The sequence below is a fragment of the Protopterus annectens genome, chromosome 9.part0 (genome assembly GCF_019279795.1).
Source record: "Protopterus annectens isolate FY-2018-M chromosome 9.part0, PAN1.0, whole genome shotgun sequence".
In the NCBI taxonomy this organism is placed as follows: Eukaryota; Metazoa; Chordata; order Ceratodontiformes; family Protopteridae; genus Protopterus; species Protopterus annectens.
This window is the reverse complement of record NC_056743.1, coordinates 1,738,369,313-1,738,385,145: the sequence shown is the minus strand read 5'-3', so window position 1 is coordinate 1,738,385,145 and position 15,833 is coordinate 1,738,369,313.

Here is a 15,833-nt window from a genome sequence, read left to right as displayed (position 1 = left end):
TACAGCATGCTTTTGTAGGTATCTGCATATGTCCATGTGATGGCCTCTGCACCAATTGTTAGCCAGCATTTGCTAATTGCATGCAGCCAGTTGTGTACTGATTGCAGTTCTCACTGTGATTTCAGAACAGTGCTATAAAAAGGTATGTGAGATAGGCGTAGCCCTTTCAGATTTTAAGGGCAGGGACCATGCTGGTATGCTGTGGACAATGTTCTGTGAGTGTAAAGGTTGGTATCTCTCTCAAATTTCCAGCTGTGTTGTAGATTAACATTTCTAGCTGTGTTGTAGATTAACATTTCTCCATTCATTTCTCCAGTTTCCTGTACTAATTGTGTATGTACACTGACACCTATGACTACTACTACTGTTAATGTGTGTGTGTGTGTGCTTTCCTGTGGGACATGTGGTGTAACTGGTGTATAGCAGTGGCTCTTGTACTTTGTTGCTATGGCTTCAATATTTGCCCTTTACAGTCACTACTTGTATGCCTGCTAGGTGTCCTGACTGTAGTGTGCTGCTGTGGCTTTCCTATTTTCCATGTACATTCACACCTTGGAATGCTTGCTATATCTGCTAGGGTGTTACAGCATGCAGTGTGGTCTGTCCATGGTGTGGGCCTTGACATCTATTAGGGTATTTGAGTATGCTGCTGAACAGGCCCCAGAGACTCTAAGGTGCATCTGTTATCTGCCTCATGGAATGGTACATATCAGTGGGGTACACCCATTAAATTGTCTTGTATGCTGCAGTTGTGACTGTGGGATAGCATGAGCATATGTATTACTACACTTTTTCTGCCATGCAAGTGGTACATACTTTCAGGACTTCATAGTTACCATTGCATGTGTTGTAACACCTTTCTGCCTACTGTTTGTACATCTCACATGGAGTCTGTGGGGCATCCCTGTAACTCAGTCACTGTTGCTATGTCTAGGCTCTTAACTGTCAGACCTCTCATGTGTACAAATATTTGCAGGTTGTCCACATTTCTGCCACATATTTTGGTCAATATCTCATGCACAGCTTTTTCTCGCAAATCACTCTGGGCTCAAGTCAGAATATAGTGACAAACATTTAAGTTTCAGACTTCATACCCTTCCAAACATCCCACAAAATGCAGAACCTGTTACTCTCTGAACTGTCTAAGTTTGTTGTAACATTATTTGTAATGTGTCCCTGGTTTTGGCCCTTTGCTCCACATATTTTATTACTTGGTCCGGATGTGTTCCTGTAACAGGTTGTGGGGTATGGGCAGTGATTATCCTGCTGGAAGTATGTGTGTGGCTTGCAAGGTGCTACAGTGACATTATTACCTACTAGCTACCAACTAGCATGGCTGTTTCTGTTCACACACTACTATCATAGATATCCACTAGATTTGACAGTAAATATACATGACATGCTTTGTGTACTACACATCCTATATTCCCTTTACATTTATTCCTACTATTACATGATATATTTATTTTAGCACAATGTTCTTGTATAACAGTCATGGCTTAGTGGTAAGTCATGCAGACTACTGTTTCCAAGGTCCTGGGTTCGAGACTGACAGTGGGATTTTATTTTGCTTTTGAACTGACTACATGACCTGTCAATCAGAGTGACTAAGGCACTTTTAAGCAGTTGTAACCGGGTTAGCGCTGGTTTGAGTGGAGCTCACGCATGCGCACTGGCGTTCAGCTCCGCGCACACCCGCTTACAACCAATTAAACGTGCTTACTCTTGTGCACACCTGCGCTATTTTCTTTGAAAGAAATGAAAATGGGGAGACAGGAAAGTGGTGAAAAAGGGGTCACAAAGAGGGTAAGACAGTAGGGGAACAAGCTCGGGTTTTGCAGGAGGGATGTAGGTAAGGCCCATAGCTGCCCATTTCTTCATCAGCAACAGCTGTGCATATGTATGTAATTTGGTGTGACATTTGAAACCTTCCACCCCTGAGAGAGTTGTCAGGACAACAATAATACTTGTTGTACAGCCAATTGTAATTGATAGTTTCCATGTCCAGCAGACATATGTGCGGAATGGGCAGCTATGTATGGGGCGTAATTTTTTTGTGGGTACAGAGTGCCCTTTTTTTTTTTTTTTTCAGGTGAGAGTGGTATATCAGGTGAAGGAAGTCGGTATAGCTGGGGAGGTAGGTTGGGTAGGTCAACAGACAAGACAAACAAGACGCATACAGGGGCGGTGTATGACACGTGTGGGGGGGTTACACAATTGACGGCGACTGATGTTTGGATATCCAGAGCCCATGAGCCCACAGATGGCAACAGTGGAACTGATATCCCCACCCATGGGCAATTGCCACTGTTCCTTCACTGCCCAGGATGGGCTGTGCTGGGGGCTGTGTAGGCTGGGCAACAGGCATGCCCGTAAGTTGTGCCACCTGTGCCTCAAGCTGGTGTAGGGGCTCAAGAACAGAGTCCCGGATCTCCCTACGCACCACAGTCCGGATGCTACAGAGGGTGAGTGGTGGTTCTCCTCCGGCCACGCTTGCAGAGGGGACGGGCCCCATCCCCTGCAGCGCTTCCACCTGCAGGTGGCACAGGGCCACCGGAGGAGGGTCCAGACTGGGCACTAGTGCCAGGTGCACTCGCCAGCTGAGGTGGGAGAGGTGGGTCCGCTGGAACCCGCCTTCCCTGTCATCCTATGTTTTGCATTATGTCATGACAGTTTGGGTTAGTAACATACAATACCATTCGCAATTAGTTGTAACAGCATGCATTAGTATTCCCATTAACCAAACACCCAGATATTCACACCATTGAACAGCGAGCATAACACATGCATAATTTGAACAGCAATACACAGTCCAACAACATGCAGGGTTGATTGATGGCAACAGGCCATCAGGTTTGGATGTATGAACAGGGCAGATGCATCAACATACATGCAAATATTTATGACCCAACAGGACAAATGTCCAGGGGTGTTAATTGTGATTGCACATACCAATTTCACGTGGAATGGATTATATGTGGTTATAGGGTGGGGTGAAGAAAATATTATTAACACCTTTGAATACCAATACATATGCTGTACATTTCTAATAGCTACAGATATATACACACTACTGTTCTAACTACAGTTTCCTATATGATAACTACTTCAATTTGGTGATAGGACTGTTACTGCTACATCAATATACATTTTATTGTTATTCATACACGTTCATATCTGGCTTTGTTCAGCTACATCATCCTGCTACATTTGCTTTATATAGCTATAGACAACTGTGGATGTTTGATATTTCAGACAATCATACTATCTGCATATTGCAGACTGAGAGCAACATATCCAGATTTTGGGATACACATTCCAGCTGCAGCAACACTTTGAACACATTTCGCAGTTTGGTTCTACTTGTCACATTCATTTTATTCTGTACTGACTGCAGTATACTTTATTCAGGGGTTATTACTACTTTATTGGTGGATTCATAACTCTTTCTCACACTCTCTCATTTGTTTTCATTTTACTATTCAGGATGGTACTTACTTCTAGGCTTTATTGACATGTTTTACCTGTAGTTATTACAATCCTTTCCAGCAGTCTCACTTCTGTCATGTTTCAGTATTTCAACAGGGATATATTTCACACATGTGATTTGCTCATCTTCTGCAGCTGTGCTTTTCAGCCTGCTGCAGGTTGTGTACTATTATATTACAGGTGGGGCATCTTTATTTCAAACTTTATTTCAGACATTTTCATTTTTCTGTTTGGATTACAGACTGCAACACACTTTTGTAATCAAGCAATACTTGCAAACACATTTACACTGTTACTTGCACATTTTATTACTTAGTAACTACACTGCACTCTTTTGCTAACTGTCATACTTTTATATTTCTTTACAGTTACTGGGAGTGGATTACTGACCTGCCTGGTGGCGCAACCGCACCAGCCTATCGCCATAGGCTCTGCGGTTCGCAGAACGGATACCTGCAGCTGTAATATAAATGAAGTAATATTGGAATACACATCTCCATAATATCAGCTAATTTAATTTCTTACATACATAATTAAATGTAACTTACTCAGTAGTGGGGCGTTGGGCATTTGCCGGGCCTCCTGGATCCAAAGGTTCAATTGTTCCTGCTTGCATCTCTTCAGGTCCGCATGGTGGTGACGGACCTGCTCACCAGTCCTTGGTATCCCTGTGGCACTGGTGAGATCATGAGCCAACCGGTCCCACGCCTCAGCCCTATATGCTCCCCACAGGACCTGGCCCTGCATGAGTTGGGCCTCATGATTGTGGACTAGGAGCCAGACCATGTATCTGGACTCCTCAATGCCCCACCTCTGTGCTCGAAAGCAACTACCCTCACCTACTCCTGACATTCTGGCTGCAAGTCAGTTCTACAATCGTTTATGCTGTGCATTCCCGCCTATGGGGCTTATATATGCTGTTTTCCGCACTTATCTGTGATTGGCCATTTTGGAATTGTATCAACTTCACAAAACCTGATTTGTCATGCTCCACTTTCTATTCATTCCTATATATTTGCTATTACTGCATTTCTAAGTACAGCTGTCGTGGCTTGGTGGTTCAGTACCTTGACTATGGTGCATGGTATCCTGGGTTCGAACCTGGCCACTGCTTTTTATATTTTATGACTGTCTAGACAGGCTAGGGGGTGTGTCTGTGTAAAGGCAGTTTTGTTACAGCTTGCTCAACGTTGCCCGCCGGTTAGCTTGTTAGCGCGGTGCGCAGCTCCGCGCAAACGGGTTACGCTGGTTTACGCCCCATTTGGCTGTCAGCACGCATATTACGCTCAGCTCAGCTCGGGGCACACAGTTTCAGCGTGTTAAACCACTGCTCACCTACGGGCACTCATTTTACACCTGTTAAACCACTGCACACCTACAGGCAGATGCACTCACCTTGTTTAAACTGTAGCTCAGCTATAGGCACATCTCACATTTTTTATTGTTTTGTTATCTCACATTTCTTCAAAATAAATGGACTATTTCATTACATTTTACATAAAATATGATTTTATATGTGTGCATATTTGTCAGGGACTAGTTTTGTGCTTATTTTACTAAAAATAAAAATTGATGTTGTGGGGGCTCGAACCATGGATGCCTGCTCTTCAGCCGACGTCTCTACCGCTACACTATTGCTTCTTGGCTTACTTTGCATATTTAGTTCTTATATGCTTTTCCACTGACTGCTAACTGTGGCTAAGCTACGGGCATGCCCGCGCAAACGAGCGCACTCACCGGCAAACATCTTTACGATTTAAAAAATTATATAACATGTTCATTTATATATTTTATGTTCATAGTCTGTGGGGGCATGTGTTGTGTTTATTCACATTTCCATGGACTCTGTCGTGGGTGTTTACTTTGGGCACTTTTACTCTTCTGGGGGCGTGTCAGCTTGCAGGGCTTGGCCTATGGACACGCCCCCTACTGTCTTACATGGACCGTGTTAGCCTTCGGTGTGATTCAGCATGCCCTCATGCATATGCATGACATGCTGACATCACACCGTTTAACTGCAGCCTCCGTGTAAGCCATGTATCTCTTACACGGAGGCTTCGTGAATCCTGCCCAATGTCTCTCTACTTATTGTTATATACAGAAAGGTTTAATGACACAATGTATCTCTACTTATTGTTATATACAGAAAGGTTTAATGATACAATGTCTCTCTACTTATTGTTATATACAGAAAGGTTTAATGATATAGTGTATCTCTGCTTATTGTTATATACAGAAAGGTTTAATGATGCAATGTCTCTCTACTTATTGTTATATACAGAAAGGTTTAATGATACAATGTCTCTCTACTTATTGTTATATACAGAAAGATTTAATGACACAATGTCTCTCTACTTATTGTTATATACAGAAAGGTTTAATTATACGTCTCTCTACTTATTGTTATATACAGAAAGGTTTAATGATGCAATGTATCTCTACTTATTGTTATATACAGAAAGGTTTAATGATACAATGTATCTCTACTTATTGTTATATACAGAAAGGTTTAATGATACAATGTATCTCTACTTATTGTTATATACAGAAAGGATTAATGATGCAAAGTCTCTCCACTTATTGTTAATCTTCTGATTCTATCGATTAGGTTAAGAATTACTCTGTATTATCTAAACTATGATATTCTTTAACTAGTCTGTATGTATAACTGCTTGTTCAAACTGTATCTAGATAGTATTTTAACTTCTGCGCCTTACATATTTTACTTATATATTGTATTTCTGTATGTTCCACTGTGGAGCTTTTCTCCCCAGGTCTCCACTGAAAAAGGACATGTGCCCAGTTGGACTTTCCTAGTAAACAAATGTAAAATGAAAATAAAAAAAAATTTTGATAACTTCTGTGTGGAACTTTCCTTTAAAAATAAAATCAAAGAAGTCCATATTGATAGCCAAACTTATTTATTTTATTTTATTTTATTTTACATTTGTTAACCGGGGGTGTCTGACTGAGCCGAAAAGGCCCTTTTTCAGCAGAGCCCCAGGGAGAAAAGCTCCACAAAGAAAAATTACAGACACATTTAGTTATTTAGACATGATCAGTATACACACAAATTACAAGAGACATGTTTTTACAGTGGTATGCGGCACATAGTTACAGTGGAGAGAACAAACAAAAAACTAATAATTTTAAAAATAAAGGTAATTAATAGATTTGTGGTGTACAACTGAAATTTGGAACATAGGTAGAATACATACATAGTACACAGGTACAGTACATACACTGTAGATTAGCCAGTGTTTGTGAGTAAGATTGAAAACTATTATCAAGTGCTCTGGATTTAGTATGTATATGTTACAAAACCTAATCTTAATTTTGTCAAAGAGCAACTAAACTGATAAATATGTAGAAAGTTTATTTTAATAGAGTGTATGGGTTCTGTTTTATCTGTTTACAACTACTTTGCAGGACAATAGCAGGTAGGGGCACTAGATGGAAATTTCAAAAGTAAGCCGAGAAAAAATGTTAAAGCTGTACACAGGAAAGTGCAAATAGTGGACTGGATCAAAAGTTATGTTTTTAACTAGTTAGATGCATGCTAGTTAAAGTGTAAATTTTGCCTTCCATTGTCCCCAAATCTTTAATCATAACGTCTTTGTAATGATTTCAATATTTTGTGATCAGAATGAGTACAAAACTCTAATATCTGGCATTATTGACACACTGTAATCTCAGTAATTTTCCAAAAAATCAAACATTTTATGAGGCACAGGGCAAAAATATGAGGCAAAATCAGGAACATTGTGCAAAATCAGGGACAGGATAGCCAGGTAACCCCATATCTTGACTTCTTGTGTCCTGTTGCTTGACCCTTGTTTTACTCATTGAATTATGCATGCACTGACGTTTAATGCTATTTGCAATTATTCTGTTATGTGGGATAGTGCTGAATGCCTTAACAAGGCCAAGGTATGCTGTATTCACTATTGTCTTTTCATCAAGTACTACTTTTAGCTTTTCAAAGAATGCCACTAGATTCAAAGGGAAGGTTAGCCCTTAAAAAAACTCATACAGCGCTTACCTAACAAGATGTAAAATCTCATATTATTTTGGATATGCACTGTTGTAATCTTTTTGTGATTTTTACACAGAATACTGGTCAGGTTAATGTATCTAAATTTGTTTGGGTTTGATGTGACCCTTCCCCTTTGTGAGCTGGTGCCACTACTCTCTGTCACCCTACAGAAGGTGGACAGGGACTTGTCCACATGCCAACATTTTGTTTAACAATGCAGCAGGAGTCAGTTTGACTCCCAAAATCCAATTAAACACTAACAGCAGCACTGGTGCTGTTTGTGGATGGAGCTCAGCCCTTTTCATATTCTTACAGAACTATTTATTGTCGCTCTTGAGTGTTCACCCTCCCTGCAGTATCCAGTAGGCATGCAATAATCTCAAACGTACTAACAGCTTAGCTTCTGTTCTCTTTCTTAAATTTAGGAATTCTTAAATATTCCATTTGGACACCAATCAGAGAGGTTTACACAAGGATTTACAGTGGGACACTTGAAAACCAAGCCTTACTAATGGGACACTGTGTATAAAACAGTTTATTTCCACTTCACTCCTTTCTGTTGTTGCATATTTGTGCTCTCACTGCAGCATAATAAAGCTGGGTGTAACCCAGTCAGGCGATAACAACAAATAGCTGCGGCTACATTATATATTGAAGGCTGTGCTACCTGTTATTCCATACTTTGAAATGCTAATTCATTTCCTCTAAGTCAATAATGTTGTGAACAGCAGTGTGGCATTCATTGCAGAAGTCCACACCCTTTTATGGAGAGTAATCATTTGCTTTTTTCCTCTCCATTATATGCCACATGGATTTAATCAGGTTCCACAAGGTATTAATGAGGTCACTTGGCAACTCCCAGAGCCTGAGGTAACTTCAAGGCTCTCAGGCTTGTCCTGTTGAGCATGTCCTCTGTGCCCACTCCTTGCTCATAAAGTGCTGTGTGTTGTAGTTAGACTGTAGAATTGTACGGACACCTGCTGTCAAATTATTTTAGCACAACTCATTGTGGTTTCTAGTACTAGTTGAGTGGTAGGGTATGTTTAATTTGTTGTTTTGCTGTCTGCCTTTCAAAATGCTGGCTGTATTGATCCAAACGATGATGCAGCTGATTACAGCCCACAAAACACTTTTCAGAGGCAGACCTCATAAAAGGTTGTGTGTAAACCATCTTACATAGGAGTTTCTGAACATTTAAAAATGCTGTGATTTATATATGTAATTGTGTAATGCTGAACTACGTATTTGTACTTTGAAAGGGCTGATGTATGTAACAAGGTGTTACACTGCAGAATGATTTTTCTTTAGTGTTACATGTTTTAAAGAAATAGTTTGTTGTCGCTTCTTGGACTTTTGACTAAGACAAAGTATGTAGTATATATTCTTACCTGCTTTATGTACATTAACATTTTACATTTAGCATTTGATATCACTTAGAGCTGTTTAGTAATGTACTTTCCTAGTGACTTTTGATCTTTGTTAGCTGATCATTTTAAAATGGGATAGAAAAGTATCAGACCATGGTTATCAGTATTGTGCATGAACTGACAACAGATGCCCGCCTTTTGCGATAAATGCCATTTTCCATTACGACAGCACAGACTGATTTGTCATACATGCTGTTCCAACATGTATGGCACATTTACTGGTGCAGCTGCCTGTGAACATGAAAGTTGAAGGTTCTAGTTCCAGGTGGGAACTGAGGCCATACCTGAAAAACAATGTCACGTGAATTCAGAATGAATGGAATGTTCTGAGTTATGCAGCCTTCAACTCATCATCACCATCACTGACCCCCCCTTTTCACCATCTTCTACATGGAGTCAGGGTGTTGTGTCAGCTGTTGCCGTCTCCTGCATTTCATTGCCGCTCTTTTACCTTCTTCAACAGTCATACATGACAGTCGCAGGCCTTCTCTCATAATCCATCTACTTCTTTGCTGGATTACCTTGTTTTGTCTTGCCGTCTTCCTGTCTGTCCCAGATCATCTTCACCTGACTGTCTACTGCTTTTCTGAAGATGTGCCTAAACCACTGTAACCTGTTCTCTTTGACCTTCTCTGTAACGGAGCCAATTTGACTTCTGTTCTGATGCCCTCATTTCCTCATCTGTTCCACAGTGTGCATCTTACCACCATCTCCATCACTTCTGTTTTCTTCAGTTGATCTGCCTCTACTGCCCAGGTTTCTGCACTATACAGTAGTACTGGTCACACCAGTCTGTGTCAGTGGGCTCCAGTCCCTCTGATTATAACTTTGACTTTCCCATTCAGACTTCTCTTCTCCTCAACCACCCCTTCCAGATACTTAAAGATGTTACCCTGCTCTGCTATTTTCTCTTCTATCCAAATTCAAAGCTTCTTTTGAGTTCCCCCATTTGCTGCCATTAAAACAGTCTTATCCGTACTCCATTTCATCCCATGTGCCTTCAGTATTGCATTCCATTCCCCTCTCCTTTGCTGAAGTTCTTGATCAGAGTCTGCCTATAATGCCACATCGTCTGCATAAAGCAACTTTGTTGATCTGTCCCCTCCGACCTGTTTGCTAAAGTAGTCCATCAATATCATGAACAGCAGTGGGCTCATAGCTGAACCCCAATGCACACTGGCTCACACTGGGAACCTCTTTGTGAGACCAAACACTGTTCTTACTTGAGTCAGAGGTCCTTGTCCATAGCCTGCTCTAATTCTACCACTGTTTATATGACTTTGAACCACAGCAGGACAGCCCAAATCAGCTTTATTGGTATCTTGTCATATGCTTTCTTCAAGTCTAAGAATGCCCAGTTGGACTCTTTCCTCATCTCTAGCTTCTTCTCAGCTATCTGTCTCACTGCAAACACTGGGTCAGTTGTGCTGCATCCTGATCTTAATTTGAACTGCTCATCTCCCATCTTACTTTCTACTACTCTGGGTATTTGTTTATCAGGCACCCTCTCTAGAACTTTCCTGTAGTATGACAGGAGTTTGACATCTCTGTACTGATCACAGTTGTGAATGTCCCCTTTATTCTTGTACACTGGCACTAGTATGCTTGTTCTCCAGTTTTCTGGGATTCGCCTTTCTCTCTACACTGCTGCAAGTACCCTGAGGAGCCATTTCTCCCCATCTCACCCAGCATCTGGATCATATCTGCTGTGACCTCGTGTGCCTGCTGCTTTCATTTTCCTTAGTGCTGTTTTTACTTCTTCTAGGATTGGCTCCTCCTTTTCTTTCATCTTAGGCTGTGTCTCTGGCAGCACAGCTTCTGTGGGCATTTTCTTCATTTAGAAGCTGCTGGAAATATCCCTTCCATCTGCCTTTCATGTCCTGTGAACTGACGAGTGGGTTGCTACTGGGCGGCATACCTTATGAATGATGTCTGACAATCTTCTTTATCTTTCTGTCTTGCAACCTGATGGATTTTTTTTTTGGGGGGGGGGCATCTACTGAGTATCTTTCCAGAAGTGAATGTTATGCATCCTTCAGATTAGGCATTAAAACTGAGGTCACTTTTACGTGTCCTGCTAACTGGACTGTCCTGTTAGGAGTCTACGCAGAAGCTTTACCTGATGCCTTTCCAACAGTCCCTTCCATTACAAATGATGCATGTAGTTTCCAAGCTGTGAGTGAGTGAGAATGTACATACCGACTGCATCCAGCCTGTTTTCACTTCAGCACTACTCTAGGCTGTGTGTGAGGATAGCTTTCCTATAAAAATATTATTGTATAAACAGGATTTTTTTGGGGGGCATACACCTTTTAACTGTAACTCTAAGCACTCCCTTCCCATAGGGAAAGTCTTCCTTTACCAGGGCTTGACAGATGTTGGAGATCACTGTATGCTGAACATAAGGGGAGACATGCTACAGTTTGTTGGTGAAGCTCATTACATGAAGTGATTTCTGGCTACATTAATATTCTCATTGCACTTGATGGTTGCAATAACAATCGCAACTACTTATGGTTATTTGACCACAACTACTTATGGTTATTTGACAGACTCCCGAAAGTGAGTTAATAAAAAAAATATAGAAAAGGTAACATTTGTTTTCTCTTTTCAATGTTTGTGACATTATTATATCTGACCACATGCTGACCGCTCACCTTCATTTATTCATACTGTTTGCCCTTCACCTGATGTTCTGGCTTGCTTATGGGGCATTGGGTAGTACTGATTTGAAGGTCACCATGTGGGGTAAGGATCAGAAGGGAAATCAGGTCACCCATAATAGCATTAGCACGGTGGGGAGTCCTATTTCAGGAAAAACATGAGGAGCAAAATATTCCACTGGGGAAATTTAAAACTATACAGTGAATGTACTCAAATTGCAAGAAAAAAAGTAAACTAGCTTGCTTCGTTTTATTTATTTATTTGCATTTGTCTGCTGGAATATTTCAACTTGGCAGAGCCACTTTCCAGTGGAGACACATGGAGAAAAGCTTTACACTGAAAGGTAAACAGCAAACTACAATATAAAACAGTGAATACTGGAGAATCAATACATGTTCACAGATTTCGAACATTTGTGCTGCATAGAAAGCTCATGTTATTAATGAAGACAAACACATAAAAGACACAAATAAAAGAACAAATACTGTGATAGCTACACAGACAGGTTATATACAGTAATATTTGTTGTTTCATTACTTATTTCCCTGCTCACTAAAACTGAATGGCTCCCTCTGCACCCCAATACAATGCTGAAACAAGATTAATCTTTAAGTTAATTGACCTTTACTCTTTTTCTTTCTTTATGAGGAACACAGCAAGACTATAAGGCAAAATCGGGAATGTTTATGAAAAATACACACCCTACAACCTACACTCCCTCCTTAATGTGCCACTAATCTACAATCACCCCCCATTCAAGGCTGAGCTCCACAGAACACACTTTCTCCATAGTCACAAGTGCATGCTTCAATGTAAACACATGTTCAGTCTATTACCACCTTTCCAGAGTTTTGCATACAACACAAACCATTTTTATTTAAAGAAGCAGTGTAAATTCTTGTATAACAGAGGTATCATCTAATTCCCCCCTCCCACTTATTTAGATGCATTGACTAATTTACTTCCTTAGTCCCCCTCTCAGCACCTTCCTCTCCTATACTCATCCCATGCTCTCTTCCTCTTGGCTTTCTCCCTCTCACACATCTCATCTCTCTATCTCTCCTTTTCCTGCCTCACCCCTTTCTTTTCAGGGCCCACCTCACTCTCACTTCTTCTCAGTCCACCCTCAGCACTACCCTTTCAAGGAAGACAGGGGTTTATCCCATACAACTAGCAGCCTGGAGTGGTTTGCAATGAAATCCACTGGCACTTGCTATAACTGAAATTGATAAAGTGCTGAAATAACTTTACTGACAGCAGGTACAGATTGACCAATAAGAGCTTGGGCTATTTTGTTTTCATTGCATAATTTGTAATAGATCACTATACTTTCATAAGTCATCATGCTGCTGAAATGTGTGAAGATGTTTCTAGCCATTCAACTTTCATATGGCACTTCCTGTTTTTATACTCTTTCCTGTGGCACTTCCTGTTTTTATACTCTTTCCCATGCCATGCTTTCCATACTCATGTCAGGAAAAAAGTACATCAGACTAAAGTAAGAGGGTCACACAAAAACAGTACACAGGGAAGAGACTGAACTATTTCATTTAGTACTTGATGTATAGTTGACAACAGTCCTGTGTGAAATTTGTACAAGTAATAAAGCCTTAAATAATAAAATTAATGCTGAAATGACTGTAAAGAACAAAATTATTTTTCTACGGAGGGATTCAAATTCCTCCCTCCCACTATGTATTATTGAAAACCAAGTGTAGGAAAAGAACTCTTTATCACATTTGATCATGGCACAGAGTGTTGGAGATATGACTAAAGCATAAGCCAGCTTCAGTTAGTGGGCCTAGGTGTTGGAGAAATCAGCTGGGCGGAATGGTAAATGAGTGGCCAGTGTTGACTGTCCCATCCCAATTGGAGGGAGGTAATCAGAGTCTTATCATAGGAGTGACACTCTGAAAATGGCTGGGTTTGCAGCGCCTAACACGAGAATGCAATAAGGTGTCATATCTAGTGAGGGATACTCATGCCCACTGTTTGGCCTGCAAGTATATCAAAGAATGTACCCATATTACAGACCTAGCATAATAGACTTTGCCCTGTGTTGGCTGACAGTTGGAGGGAGAACTTATCAGCCAGCCAAGGGTGATTTTCAGGTAGCACCCCATTCTCACCTTCCTCCACCAAATCAAAGATTTGATTTACAGAAAAAAGTTATTCTGATATGGAAATGAAAGACCTTTGTCTGTGGATAATGTGAGGTGCTAATAATTCGAAGTTAGAGAGGGGAATAAAAAAGTCCATGGGGTGTTGAGGGGCTACAAGTTGAGCTGAGAAGAGATGTAAATTAGATACTCCCATTTATGGGTGATGTGAGGTTATAATGCAGGTAAGAGAAGGGAATAATGACCTGGTAAGGGGGTAAACATTATTACAGTTACTCTGACCATTTTTTCTCCTATAGAGCAATCTCTGCATTGACATTTTATTTTCCCTTACCTAATAAATCTGTTATATCTTTCTTATTCATTTTCCATTACACTTAGTTTGAATTGTTGCTGTTTTCAAAGTAGGTATTATGTTGTTTGTTTAGTTTGTGGATGCAGCATGATTACTATAGTTATATACCCTTTTTTATCCTGTCTATAATCACCCCCTCCCAGTTAATTAGCCCATTTTCCTCCTAACCATAGTGAGGGTTCGCCTAATTTTAAGCTCCTATGGACTAAGCAATTCAGATTCATGAGATTGGTCAGACACTTGACTACCCCTTTATGTCACACTGCAACTTATGCACTGCTGGCATGCGCAATACATGGGGGGGGGTGCTACTTAGGTAGCATTGACCCTGGTGGTTCACTTAGTACCATAGTACCTTTTTTATCTTTCCTGTATATTGTGTTTTTTTTTTGCCATTGCACAGTTAACATTTCTCTCCTTCAGGAGGACTTGTGTCACCCAGTGCAGCACATATTACTGATAACTGCTTTTGCTTTTTGTATTTTTGCCCTCTCTCTTTCTGTTTCTCTCTTTTTATCACTGTGACAAAAAGAAATAGTACCAGCCCAGCTATCTGGAATTTTGTAAATAATTCTATATCATTTGTGAATATTGATATGATTTATACAGAAGTGTGTGTAAAGTACTGAGCTAAAATGTAACCACAGCATGTCCTATTGGACTAGAACAAGAATGTACCTGCACTATGGTGACTGTTTAGATGTATATGTTTAATGGAAACTAGAAGACAGGAGGTTAATTTGAAACACATTCAATCAAAATAGTTGAAATTAAATTGTTTCATAACCGCATAATAAAAGAGATGTTATCTCTCGGTTTCAGTGCAGTAGCAGACACAATGTCTAGAGCTAGACATTTTTTGTATTGTCTTGAAAGAGACGTAATTACTAGGTTTAAGATGTAGAACTGTTTTATTGTTTTATGACTTCCAGGATCTGCAAACATCTGAGAGATATGTATTTTTTGCCGGGAGATGCTAAAATTCTGTTAGTTTCTGACAAAGGGGGTTTAGCTTGGGAACTGAAGTAAGGTGACAAAAAGTGATGTCATCCAAACTAACCCAGCAGTAATATTTTATATTAATTTAAGAACTTTCTCAGAAAGAGACTGTGCATTTTGTATTTTGTCTTTGACCTAACCACTTCAGCTGGAAATATCCACTCACCTGTGCACTTGCCTTGCTGTAAGTAAGTTTTTAGGGCATAGTAACTCTTTTAGATTCAGATAGGAATATAGTAAAGTGTAGCTTAGATGTTTTCTTTATTTATTTGAGGCTGTCTGGCAATGTTGTTTTAAATATTTCCTGTGATTTTGAACTCTGATGTAACCAATTACTTATTTAGTATTCTCTTGTTCTTTTATTATTTATTATTAAATATATTTAAACCTTTTAATTGTGGCTGGTCTGTTTAGAGATATTTAAGCTCTTAGATTACTTGCATATCTATATGGCAACACATCTAAATAGTCTTGCTATGGTCAGACTACCATTTGGATTAATAGTAACATTACACTGTAAGATTGGACACCCTTTGTTAAGGGGGTTAAAGTAGCTGATAAGAGTTGGATGGTGGCAGTCAGAACTACCTTATAGCTTGGGAAGAAGGGGGCATAGCTAGTAAACCTGTGCCAGCCTTCCCCAGGTGTGTGTGTGTGTGTGTGTGTGTGTGTGTGTGTGTGTGTGTGTGTGTGTGTGTGTGTGTGTGTGTGTGTGTGTGTGTGTGTGTGTGTGTGTGTGTGTG